Source organism: Chiloscyllium punctatum, chromosome 36 (genome assembly GCF_047496795.1).
Source record: "Chiloscyllium punctatum isolate Juve2018m chromosome 36, sChiPun1.3, whole genome shotgun sequence".
Taxonomy (NCBI): domain Eukaryota; kingdom Metazoa; phylum Chordata; class Chondrichthyes; order Orectolobiformes; family Hemiscylliidae; genus Chiloscyllium; species Chiloscyllium punctatum.
This window is the reverse complement of record NC_092774.1, coordinates 25324381-25337229: the sequence shown is the minus strand read 5'-3', so window position 1 is coordinate 25337229 and position 12849 is coordinate 25324381. Positions and strand designations below refer to the sequence as shown.

General features: G+C 44.0%; 1 protein-coding gene and 1 long non-coding RNA gene across 4 annotated transcripts in view; one reads left to right on the top strand and one right to left on the bottom strand.

Moving 5' to 3' along the window:
* The window catches only part of LOC140460045 (uncharacterized), a 911064-nt gene that overhangs the window by 213881 nt on the left and 684334 nt on the right, over window positions 1-12849 (bottom strand). The window lies entirely within an intron of this gene.
* LOC140460285 (uncharacterized) overlaps window positions 2045-12849 on the top strand; it is a 74383-nt gene continuing 63578 nt past the window's right edge. For all 3 annotated transcript variants that reach the window (XR_011953955.1, XR_011953954.1, XR_011953956.1), the window contains exon 1: window positions 2045-2293. This is a non-coding gene — a long non-coding RNA (uncharacterized lncRNA). The remainder of the gene's footprint in view (window positions 2294-12849) is intronic.

Here is a 12849-nt window from a genome sequence, read left to right as displayed (position 1 = left end):
TCGAATCCGCGCGCCCTTATCCCACGGCAATATCCCGATATATCCATCTGGCAACCGTGATAACTGCTACCTACCCTGGTTGATCGGGTTCGCCTCACCCAGTCGTCCAGAACCCCGGTTCCCCGGATATATCCAACTGGCACCGGATACGCGGACACATCCACCTGGCAACAAATACTGCTGCCAGTCTCCCGGATGTATCCACCTGGCAGCAACTACCGCTACCAACCCCGGTCGACCAGAACCCCGGTTCCCCAGATCCCCGGATATATCATACTGGCAGCAACTACAGCCACCCGGATACATACACCTTGCAACAGTATCAACGGCTACCCATCCTGGCTGAATGGATTAGCCTATTCCAGTCACCAGCACCCCAGTTCCCCGGATATATCCGAATGGCAGCAAATACTGCTGCCTACCACGGTCGCCCAGATAAATCTTTTAAGACCTTTCTTGCCCAGGTCTTGTGCACACAAGAGTCACCTGACCGAACCCGCCGCGTCTGCGCGTCTTGTTTCCAGGGTCTCCCAGCCTGGATCACGCTCGCCCAAAGCCGCCTCGGCAACAAGGGGAAACTAGAGATCGCCGAAATCAGCGAGGTGCACCTTCTCCGTTTCTCCAAGAATGCCGAGCGACCGGAGCTTGGGATTCCGGACAAGCCCCCAAATCTGTTAGAAACAAAATTCAATAAAATTTAGACGAGACCACCAAAACTGGAAACAAGACAATTTATTACGAACTTGCAAGTAAGGGCTTCAATTGCATAAGTAAATGAGCGCAAATTAGAACTTAGGTTAGTGTACAGTTATACCCTTTGAGCTGAGTGAGGTCATCTCTCCAGACTCCTAATTACCCAATCTCTCTTACTATTTCGCCTCTACCCATCTATGCTCCACGCCCATTGCCCCTTTCTTTCCAAGTTGGCAATTTCCCCCTTGCACGTGCTGTCAAAAGGCTAAGCTCTTATCTCGATGTTCCCCTTTGTAACTTCTTTCATTATCCATAGGTACATTCCATTCTTGTACATGCATCTTAATAATGTATCTTTTTCATGCTTCACTTATATGTTTCAGTAATCTTAGCTTTTTTGCTGAAACTGTTGTTTTAAACATTACAGTCAAAGCAATTATTTTCTTTAATAAATCTACATTAAAGTTAGTACTTAATTATCCACAATCATGCACTGAAACGTAGAGATACTCTTCCCTAAATACCTGCAGAGTTAATAGTTCTCTTGCTGTACCCCTTTTCTGTATGCTTTTTCTATATCTGCAAAAACAACACTTTTCCCCATTTCTAACAAGGTGAAGGTGGATTCGCTAAACCCCACCATGTTCCTTCTCTCCAGCTGAAACCATGAGACCATAAGACATAGGAGTGGAAGTAAGGCCATTCGGCCAAACCAATTTGAACCTTCAATACTTTAATAGTCCATTCTGGTTCTGGAGACTCTTCATATTGATGGATCCATTACAAATAAACGTTGGGAAGAATTAAGCCACTGTTTCCAGTCTCTGCACCAATCTTCATTCCTGAGCTCCAGCCTCCATCTCTCTCCCTTGTCACTCACTGAGATTCAGCCAGGCTGTTCGCAACTAGCTGCATTTGATGCTGAGAGGAGCTTCTGATCTGTGCTAGCATGAAGACACCTGTATCCACCTCTGGCATCTGATTCGAGCCTGTCCCATTCTCAAAGTAGCTGTTGCTGAAACCCTCTTTGGTCCCTTCCTTACCTCCAGGCTCGACTACTTCAATGCTGTACTCAATCATTTTACACTTTCTACCCTCTGTAAACGTGAAATCTACCTTAGCTATTTTTATTCCTTTCTTAATATCCTTTTGTTTATATCTGAAAGTTTCCCAAAGTTTCAGCCTTCCAGAGGTTAGAATAACATTTCTGAACAGGCTGAAAAGTTTAAAAGCTGATGAGATGATCGCCCCGCCCCTATTGTCTCCGATTGGTCAGAGGACTCCACAGCCAATGATGACGTAAGGGCAGGGACCCCGCCCCTTGGCGCATGTGCAGTGTAGGTCCCGCGGCCGGATAAAGGCAGTGTTACTGAGTGTGGGGGAGGAATGGCGCCGGCGGCTGAAGGAACAAGAACAGGAGCCGCTGGAAAAGCTGAGCAGGTCCGGCAGCTCGTGTCGGGAGAAATGTGAGGACGGGTTTCGGGTCCCGGTGATCCTCCTTCAGAACAGGACCAGGTTTCAGAAACATCCCGGGGAGGTCGCCAGGCCCGAGCGCCAAGACCTGGCTCCTGCCCCCGGGGAGAGGAGACAGTGAGACAGGGTAGGATTGGGAACCGCGGGAGGAGGGAGACTGGGGAGTTTATAAACTCCTAGGGGGAGGCCTGAGGCCTCGGAAAAAAAACCCACCGGCCCAGTGTTTACTTCATTGGGAAGGGACCTTTTGCGTTGCCCGGGCAACCGGCCGCCATCTTTGTGAGGGTAAGGCGCATGTTGTCTTGGGGCGGAGCGCGCGGGCGGCCATCTTGGTGAGGGCACCATCAACTGTCATTTCTGGGAGAGAATTCCAACCTCGTGGCAGCTTTTGTGTCATTTTAGATGTAAGTTTGCTCGCTGATCTAGAAGGTTCATTTTCAGATGTTTCGACACCATACTTGATAACATCATCAGTAAGCCTCTGCTGAAGCGTTGGTGTTATATCCTGCTTTCTATTTCTGTGTTTTGGTTTCTTAGGGTGATATCATTTCTGATTCTTTGCCCCAGAGGATGGTAGATGGGGTCAGTAATCGATATGTTTATTGATGGAGTTCTGGTTGGGATGCCATGCTTTGCGCAATGCTTGTGTATGTTGGTTTGGTTTGCCCTAGGATGGGTGTGTTGTCCCAGTCAAAGTAGTGGTCTCCTTCATCTGTAAGTAGAGATACTAGTGATAGTGGGTCATGTCTGTTTGTAGCTCGTTAATGTTCATGTATTCTGGTGGCTAGTTTTCTGCCTGTTTGTCTGACATAATCTTTGTTACATTCTTTGCATGGTATTTCGTAAATGGCATTCGTTTTGGTGGTTGTTTGTGTGGGTTCTTTTAAGTTCATTCACTGCTATTAAGTGTGTTGGTAGGTTTCTGGGCTACCATGTTGCCAAGAAATATGATAGATTACTTACAGTGTGGAAACAAGCCCTTCGACCCAACAAGTCCACACCAACCCGCCGAAGCGCAACCCACCCAGACCCATTCCCCTACATTTACCCCTGCCCCTAACACTACGGGCAATTTAGCATAGCCATTCAACTAACCTGCACATTTTTGGACTGTGGGGGGGAAACCAGAGCACCCGGAGGAAACCCACAGGGAGAATGTGCAAACTCCACACAGTTAGTCGCCTGAGGCAGGAATTGAACCCGGGTCTCTAGCTGTGAGGCAGCGGTGCTAACCACTGTGCTACCATGCCGCCCACAAACATGGCTAGGATTTTCTGGGTACATCATGTCTGGTTGTTTGGGTTTGTTGTTGAGAAATAAGTGGATTGGTTGATTGAGTACCCGTTCTTCTTAAATGTGCTGTGTAGGTATTTCTCTTCTACTGTTCATAGTTCCTCCGTGCTGCGGTGTGTGGTGGCTTAGTCAAATAATGTCCTAATGCAGCTTCATTTGCGGATGTTGTGATAATTGCATCTGTAGTTAAGTATTTGGTCCATGTGTGTTGTTTTCCTGTAGATGCTAGTTTGGTTCCGGTGCTGTCTGATGTCTCCTCAGGTCCAGCTACACATTTGCAATGGCTGGCGTGTATCCATGTGGTTCTTTCAGTGATCTTAACAGCTGTCTGTGTTGTAAGGAGCACTTGAAACGGCCCCAGCCACTTCTTTGTCTTCCAGCTTTTCCTCCTGAATTCTTTCATCACTATCCAGTCTCCAGGTTCTAGATCGTGCAGGTTCCCTTCTGCTGGTTGGGGTAGTGCTGCTTTTACTTGATTCTGCATTTGAGACAAAAGTGCAGAGAGTTTTATACAGTAACACAGCATCTCATCCTCACAGTGGCCTGCTATCTGTCTTACCTTAGATCTTGGGCCAGTTCCTGTGTTGGGCGGTCTACCAAACGAAATCTCAAATGGGCTAAGATTAGCTCGTCCTCTCCTCCCAGATCTCATATACACTAGCACAATTGGAAGTGTCTTTGTCCATGTCACCCCGAGTTCCTCACAGCATTTTGTCAATTTATTTTTTGAGGGTAGCATTCTCTTGTTTCACTGCCCCACTGCTTGCTGGGTGGTAGGCACAGTGTTGTCTCATGTTTATTCCCAAATAATCACTGGTCTGCTGTAAAGCATTATTGACAAATGGTGTCCCATTGTCACTCCTAAGCCTTTCAGGGATGCCCCATCTTGGAATTATCACAGTTAGCAAAGCCTTGGCTATTGCACTGGCATCCTGTTTAGACGTGGGGAACACTTCCACCCATTTGGAAAAGATATCAACTATTACCAGACAATACCTTTTCCCTTTGGGCATTAGTTTAATAAAATCAATCTGTAAATGTTCAAGGGGTTGGGGGTGTGCTGCCTGACTGATCTGTATTCCCCTCCCCACATTATTAGTGGCACAGATAAACATCGTTCACAATATCTCTGAGAGTAATGAGTAAATCCCTTAATGTACCAGTGTGCCGAAATACTGTCATACATCCCCCCCCTTTTGACACATGGTCCTTTGGCATAGAATGGAAATAATGATTGTGGTGGACAGGGTTTACCATTGGGGTCACCACATACTCCTTTCCTCACACTGCATCCTGCTTTCGTCCACTCACGGTTTTCTTCTGGCGTGGCCTGTGACTGTAACTCTCATACGTTTGCTGTTGGAGTACAAATTTTTGTCATACACATGTCTATCTGCTCACTTGGCGGCTGCTAGGCTGCCGTTCTTGCTGCTGAGTCTGCCCTCACATTGCCTTGAGAAATAAAATCGTTATTTTTTGTATAGGCTTCACATTTACACACAGCGATTGATTTAGGCAATAGGACTGCTTCCAGGAGGTCAGAGATCAGGCCACTGTGTGTGATGGGCTTTCCGGTGGAGGTTAAGAAACCCCTTTGTTTCCACAGGGTTCCAAAATCATGTACAACCCCGAATGCATATCTGCTAACAGTGTAAATATTCACTGTCCTTCCCTCAGCCAATTTACAGGCCTCAGTCATGGCCATCAGCTCCGCTGCTTGCGCTGACAGATGAGAAGGGAGTGATCATGGGTAGTCACTAAAGCATACCCAACACAATTCTGGCCTGTGTCCTTGCTCCTGAATGCGGACCTGTCCACAAAAAAACTCCATATCTGGATTCTGAAGTGGTGAATCCTACTAATCTGGTCGAGAGCTGCAAATCTCATTAGTTACAGCGACACAATCATGTGGGTCTCCGTCTCCTTCTGTGGGGAGAATGCTAGCATGGCTAAGGACATTACATTGCTTAATTGTAATGTTAGGCATCTCCAATAACACTATTGTATTTGAACCAACGTGCTGCCGCCACGTGTGCTGTCTTTTGCTCGGAAAGCAGTAAGGATACTCCATGTCGGACCAGAAGGGTTAATTCTCCATAGCCGACTATATCCCTGGATGCAACAACAGCCTTTTTAGCCACAGCCACGGCTCGCAGACGTTCAGGCAATTCTGCCGCTACGGGGTCTAGTTTAGACGAAAAATATGCTACTGGCCTCAATCATCCCCCATGATCCTGTAACAGCACAGATGTCATGCAGCCATGCTTTTCATCTACCATTTGTACAAAAGGCTTGTTTGGATTCAGAATCCCCAGTGTAGGTGTAGTTTGGAGCTCCTTTTTCAATTCAACAAAGGCATTTTCGGCCTCTGGGGTCCACTGCAGTCAGTTCTGCATTCCTTTGCCATGGGCTATGTCACTTAGGGGCGCTGCAAGGGTTGCGTAATGTAGATAAACATTCTACAGTCGGAGCACATGCCCAAAAATGATAGCAATTGCTTCTTTGTGTGAGGCTTTGGAATTTGCTGGATTGCTTGAGCTCTGTCTTGACCAATGGCCTTCCCTTGTCCAGATATTAAGTGACCTAAGCACTTTACCTGTTGTTACACAAATTGTAGCTTTGTGAGACTGGCTTTGTCCCCTTCTCTCGCTAGATGGCGGAGCAACACAAGGTTATCCTTCTCACATTGTTCCTTTGTTGTTGCCGCTATCAAGCAATCATCTACATACAGCAGGAGCACTAACCCTGGGGTTAGAACAAGAGTCTCCAGACTCCTGTGTACAGCCTTGTTATATATGGTGGGGGACTTACCTTCACGTGTCTTTGTCAAGGTTACTGTATATGATTTCCCTTTGAATGAAAAAGCAAATCAGAATTGACTATCTGGGTGTTCCGGTACACTAAAGGCATTTGCTAAACCCACAACTGAGAACCATTTACTGTCTGGTGGAATTTGAGCTTATATAGTATAGGGGTTGGAAACATTTGGGGTGCGTGGGACAACGTCATTATTGACTGCCTGCAGGTCTTGAACAAACCTGCATTCCTTCGGTTCATGTTTGTCTTTTTGACCTGAAAAATGGGGATTCTCACCAGTGAGTTCTCACAGGGGATTATCACCCCAGCCTTGAGGAGGGATTCAAAGACTGAAGTAATTCCTTCGATAGCCTCGGGTTTTAACGGGTGTTGTGCTCTGTAAGGACGATACTCAGACTTCAGGGTTATTTGTGTGGGTTCACAGCCTCGTATGAGCCCCACATCATGCTTGCCTTTTGCCCACAACTCAGGGACCGTTTTTAATCCTGGGTCTGAGACTTCTATCTTATGGAAATGCCAGGCTATCCTCCGAGGCTCTTCAGGGCTAGCAGGGGTTACTTGGACTGCCCCATCTGCCTGAGTTAGCCAACTTAGTTTCTTCCTATGTATCTGCATATCTGCATTGAACCAGATACCCACATAGTCTCTGAAGACCCAACATTTCGTTCTTTGTGCCTTTAGCACCCATGGTCCCAAATTCTGCCACCAGTGACACATGAGGAAAAGAGCCTTCCACATCAAAAACTTAGGGTCTGCTTGCTGTTACAGATACCTGAGATAAGTTCACACTGCACATCTGTTATCATTCCAATGAAATTCGCGCAATACCAACTGATCTGGTTTCACCAATCCCCTGAACCAATCTTTCTCAGATGGTTTGTCAGGGCCGTCACCGGTGTATGTATGTGTGCTGTGCAGTGCAGCATATCTCCAGCAAGAAAATTGGTGTTAATAAGATTAACATAGTTACTTGCTTCCAGGGCGAGTGAATTGCTCACTGAACTTATCACTGTCTGGCTTAATCACCACTCATGGACATACATCAGGGGTTGTGGGTCATAGTTTACAGCCTGCACGGGTAAATCTTCCCTTTTGAATTACCTGCAAGTCTGTATGGGTACTGAGCAAATCCAACCCCAGTCTCCCTATGAGATCCCAACCCATCAGATTTAAAGGTCAAAATTCCGATAACAGGAAGGAGAATTGGAATGTTTCCCGTTACTAGTTTCGCACAATAGGGGTGTAGAAAATCTCTCCCGCACCACGACTCCTGATGCACTCATTGTGTTCAGGAACCTTTCACTCCTCTTTATTTGCATCGATTGTCTAAACTGGCTTAATTTAGGGACTGAGTATGTTGCCCCTGTATCTACTTAAAAGGTACCAGATATACCTTCCCCATATAACATAGAGGTAGACATCGACTATTACGCATCATTGTGATATTGAACAGACGGTCCACACTTCACAATCTCAGTGCTTGATATAGAGGTGGGACATGGCTCAGTGCCTGTAAGGTTTGTAGAAGAGATTAGTACAAGTGAGTTTTTATTGCCAAGCATAAAGGAAAGAGGCTTCCCTGTACCTCGTGGGCTGTCCACCTCCACCTCAGCTTTGCCCTGTCAGTCACCCTGTCGCTCAGCCTCCAGGGCCGCTTGAGGGTATCTGTGTGGGCACTGTCTCGTCCAGTGGTCCATTGCTCCGCAAACTAAGCACCTGCCAGATCTACCTCTGCCCGCACCTCTTCCTCTTCCGCAACCTCCCTCCAATGGCTGGGCGACCATTTGCATCATAGTAAGCTGAGCTTTATGTGCTTGCTGTTTTAGTTTCCACTTATCCTTCTCTTGCGTAAGCAATTTTTCAGCCTGTATCGCGTGTTGTTCTATCAAATTCAGCTTTCCCATGTCCCAGGTATTACATGTGTCTTTTACCTTTATCGCTATATTGTCCTTCATTTCATTGAAGAAGCTGTTTCTCAGGTGTGCCTCATACAGCATCTCACCTTGTTGTTTACACATTGCACTTTTGGTCATGTCCATTTGCACTGGGAATGCCTCCCTACGGGTGGCTGCCACAAAAACATCAAAGTCTCCGTTCTTGTCCGCTTGCGGGTCGGCTACTCTGGCAGGGACATTTACAGCTGGCCATTTATACTTGATTTTGGTGACGTCGGCACCCTGTTTTCATCCCAGGAGATGTCTCATCTAATGCGATGTGGGATGGAACTCAGTACAGAACTTTGTCACTTCTTCAGCGAACCTATTACCTCCAACCTTGCGTGGGTCAGGCAACTGCCCATAGGCACTTTCTAGATCCTTCATGGATCATGGCTGGTGGACCAACACTGGATACTCTTCTGGGCCTGTGACTTCAACCATTGGGGATTGCAGAACTACCTGGTTGGACGATCGTACACCAGTACCCTCTGACTCGTCATCTGTCAGGGGATGATCGTGGACAGACCCTGGATGCCTTTCCGTCTTGGAATGGCTGTCCTTCTTTTGGGCTTCTTGCTTCAATTGGTTGCATGTATGACGTGCTATCATTGATCCAGCAGACACTGAGGCGACAGCCGCTGACCTGGGACCTTCGCCAGGTGGATCTCATGGGGGGGGGGGGAGGCTGTATGTCTTGGAGGGTAGTCATCAAGGTCAGGATCTGAAACAGATTGAAGGCACTGCACAACTTCATTAGGTTGTTTTCCACGTGCGTCTGCATGTGTGCTGGTGTATGCACGTGTATTTGATCTATCTTTGACTTGAGATTTCCTTTCCCTGATATCAGCCTCAGCCTTCCACATGTTCTAAGCACTCCAATTCATAGGTTCCATTTTTTCCCTTCCTTTTCTCCTCCTCTCTCTCCTCCAACCTCGACCTCAATATTTCCAACTGCCTTTTACTAAAACTTCCTCCCTCCGGAAAACCACATTCCTTAATTCACAATACTAACTGCTTTACAGACTCTGGACCGTAATTATTTAGCATGTATTGTATTTTTCGTTGGCCATTCCAAGTCCAGTGTGGACTCTCCTTTTGTTTGATCTTGCAGGAGCCCATTTTCAGCGTTACTGGAAAAGTGTTCAGCTCGCTCGCTCGCTCTCTCCCGTGGTACCGTTATCTTTTCCCTTTGACTTGCTTTTACCTCCGAAGGTCCCCTCTCGCATTTAGCACATCTGCCTCAATGCCTTAGTTTTTGTAAACCAAGAAACCACGTACCCAGTACGTCTTCGGCGAGTCCAACTCAACTAATGGTGGCTCCAAGTCTAAAATCACCCTTAAACTCGCTGTCTCTTAAGAACTCTGGAGACGGCAATCCTTTCCCTTGAGTTTTGCTCAAATACCACGCAAGTTTACTGAACCCTTTTCTTGATTCATTTATTCTCTTAGAATGAGTCTTTATGTAGGAATACTTTTATGCCATGACTCCTACCCCAACTACATTGCAGGTTCATCCTGGATTTACACACTTTTTTTGCTTCCCAAAATCACTCTCAGCAGTACTTGGTGCACTCCCCATACACGATGGATTGTGTCCTTTTCGAGTTTTAACGTCACTCGTCGATGCGTGAATACCCCTATCCAGTGAAACCACAGCCAGATGATCTTAAGGGAAACAACAAAATACAATGTTGAATCAGAACTCAGCAAGAGGAGGGATGAGCTGGGTTAATCAACCATTAAACAGTGTTTACCCACTCATCACCTGTTGTGTTGAGCGTGCACTTTATTTATTTCACCTATTACCCACCACCAATTATTTATGTGAACTAAAATCTACCAAACTTTATTACTAAATACATTTTAAAAAGATTTTAAAAATCAAAATATCTAAAATTAATTAAAACAACAAATACTATTTAAAATTCTACAGTTAAAAATTTCTAAAAAGTTATTAAATTATGTCGTAAGGAGAACTTATGAGTCCATAAAAATTCGCAGCAGTTCCAGGGTCAGAGACTAAACAAGGGTTGTGATGTTCTGAGTGAAAGATTTAAATTTCGGGATCCCGAGGCTTTTTATGAGCTCATCAATTTTTCCAGCCATTTCCCTCTGGCACCTTTCACAAAACCATGGAAGGAGACGTTTCCTCTTCCCGTGAGGTCCATTATCTCATCCTTTAGATGTTTATATTTACTTGTCTTCTCTTCCCATGCTGCTTCAAAGGAGTTAATTTGAAGGTCCGTCCTTATTGTTACATCTACTACAACTATTTGCTGATCTTTCTTAAAAATTAGATCAGGGATCCAGAATTTCCCTACCTTCTCCTTGATCCTTGGCTCTATAAAAATTGTCCACCCATTCTTCCTAACAAATTTAGTTAACTCTTCTGCCACCCTATTGTGTCTTTTTATTCGCATATTCTTAACATAAGGACACCATCCCATGATGTGTGCCAACGTCTCTGAAGTTGCATTACATCTTCTGCAGGATTTAACATTAAAAGGCCTTCCATACGACAAGGATGCCCTTGTCAGAAATAGATTAGTCCTCAATAAAATTGAATTAATTACTTTAGATGTCTTCATAAATTAGACCTTCAAGCAATTATTCGAAATACTATCGTTTTTATAGTAATGAGCGCCAGCTCCTTGACATGGGAGGGCTATCCATCTATCAATTTCCGTTGATCTCCAGTTCCCGTAATTGGTGTTGCTAAACTCTTCCAACTCCCCATCACTGTCTTCCCCGATAGTACCATTTTCTCCCACTTGTCGATTAATATTCGGGTTCCAAATCAATTCCAACTTCATTAATTTGCTCAATTTACGCATCTTCTCCGCTACACTTTCACCCTCAAAATGAAATGAGGCATGCAAAATTTCATCTGAGGATCTGTGGAGCGTCCCGAATTTTCTCATGATCAAAATTGGGCTGAAGGTCGCCAATCTCTTTAAAGCAAGGCCTCCGTCACGGTATCTAGTATATAATACGCCATCCGTGATCGACTCCGGAAGGTGTAATATTTCTTTTGCAGCATTTTTAATTATGTTATCTAATTTGTTAAGATAGTTAATTGAAGATTCTGATAATATTAAATAATAATACAATCTAGGTATAAAAACGGTTTTTAAAAGCTCTAATTTTTGTAAAGGTTTCAGGGGCAATATTTTTAAGTTACTAATCTAATTTTCTAACTGACCTTCCCAGTCTGATTGGCTAATGCCAATCCACGGGTCTATTTTAGCACCTAAATACTTATCTGTTTGACCTGGTTCTACAAATTGAATATTTCCATCATTGAATTTCCAATTAGCCGTGTCATTATAAATAATTGTTTTATTTTTAACAGTAAAATAAAACCCTTTAGTCTTTTTAACATTTACCTCCATTCCCGTATTAGTACAGAATCTTTCTACTAGTTTTAAATTGTATCTCATTCCCTCATATGATTCGCTAACTAATGCTATGTCATCTGCAAATGCTAAAGTAGCGCAGTGATAGCTTTTCCCATCTGATCCTAGAACTATTCCTTTTTTCCTTTCTTCAATGGTTGCGATAAGAGGATCCATCACTATATTAAAAAGAATTGGTGACAAAGCATCCCTTTGCTTGACACCTCTTAAAATTTTAATTCTTTCCGTTCTACAATTAAAACCCTCGATCTGTGTAAAATTATTCTCATATAAATTTGCTATTGATTTAATAAATAATACCGGGAGTTGGAGTCTCCTAAGAGCTGTTAAAATTAACTTATGACCTACCGTATCGAATGCCTTGGCGAGGTCTACAAAGACCACTGCTAAATCTTTCCTTTTCTTTTTAGATCCCTTGATAATATTTTCTAAAATTTACGCCGGTCACAAAACCCTTTTGTCTTTTATTAAGATTTATAACTTTGTTTACCCTACCTGCCATTATTCTAGTAAATAACCTCAGCATAATTGGCCCAATTGTTATTGGCCTCCAGTTATTTATATCTTTTAATTCCTCATTATTTACTTTGGGGATTAATACGGTCCTACTCAATTTCATCTCATCTGGGATTTTACCAGTTTTAATACAAATCTTATAGATCCTAGGTAGCAGTGTGTTATCTTTATTAAAGATCTTAATTATTTCTTTTAATGTCATCCTGTCTGGCCCAGCAGTGGTATCGACATCCATTTCCCTAATAGCCTGATTGACGTCATGTCTCGTCACTGGACCCAGCAGGACAACATCATCAGATTCTTCACCTCTCTTTTCATATTTAGCAAATCCTCTTAAATTATTTTTCTCATTTACCTTAGAAAGTCTTACTTTATAATATTCTTCTAAATCTTCTTTACTAAGGGGGCATTTACATTTAGATGGAACCCCCATTAGAGCTCGCGCTAAAAATTGCCTATTCTTTTTATACAGGACTTGCACTTCCTTAAACTTTCCTTTTTTCCTACTGTACCTTCTTTGAGCATTATTTTCTTTTCCTCTCTTTCTTCGCCCACTATCCTTTAATTTTACTCCTACTTCTTTGATCCTTTTCTTAGATGTTACACCTTCTTTATCCTTTCCTATTTTCACCATTATTCTGTCCGTAATCTCTTCATATTCCTTAAAGCTACCTTTATTCCTACCCATTTCATCTTCCATTATT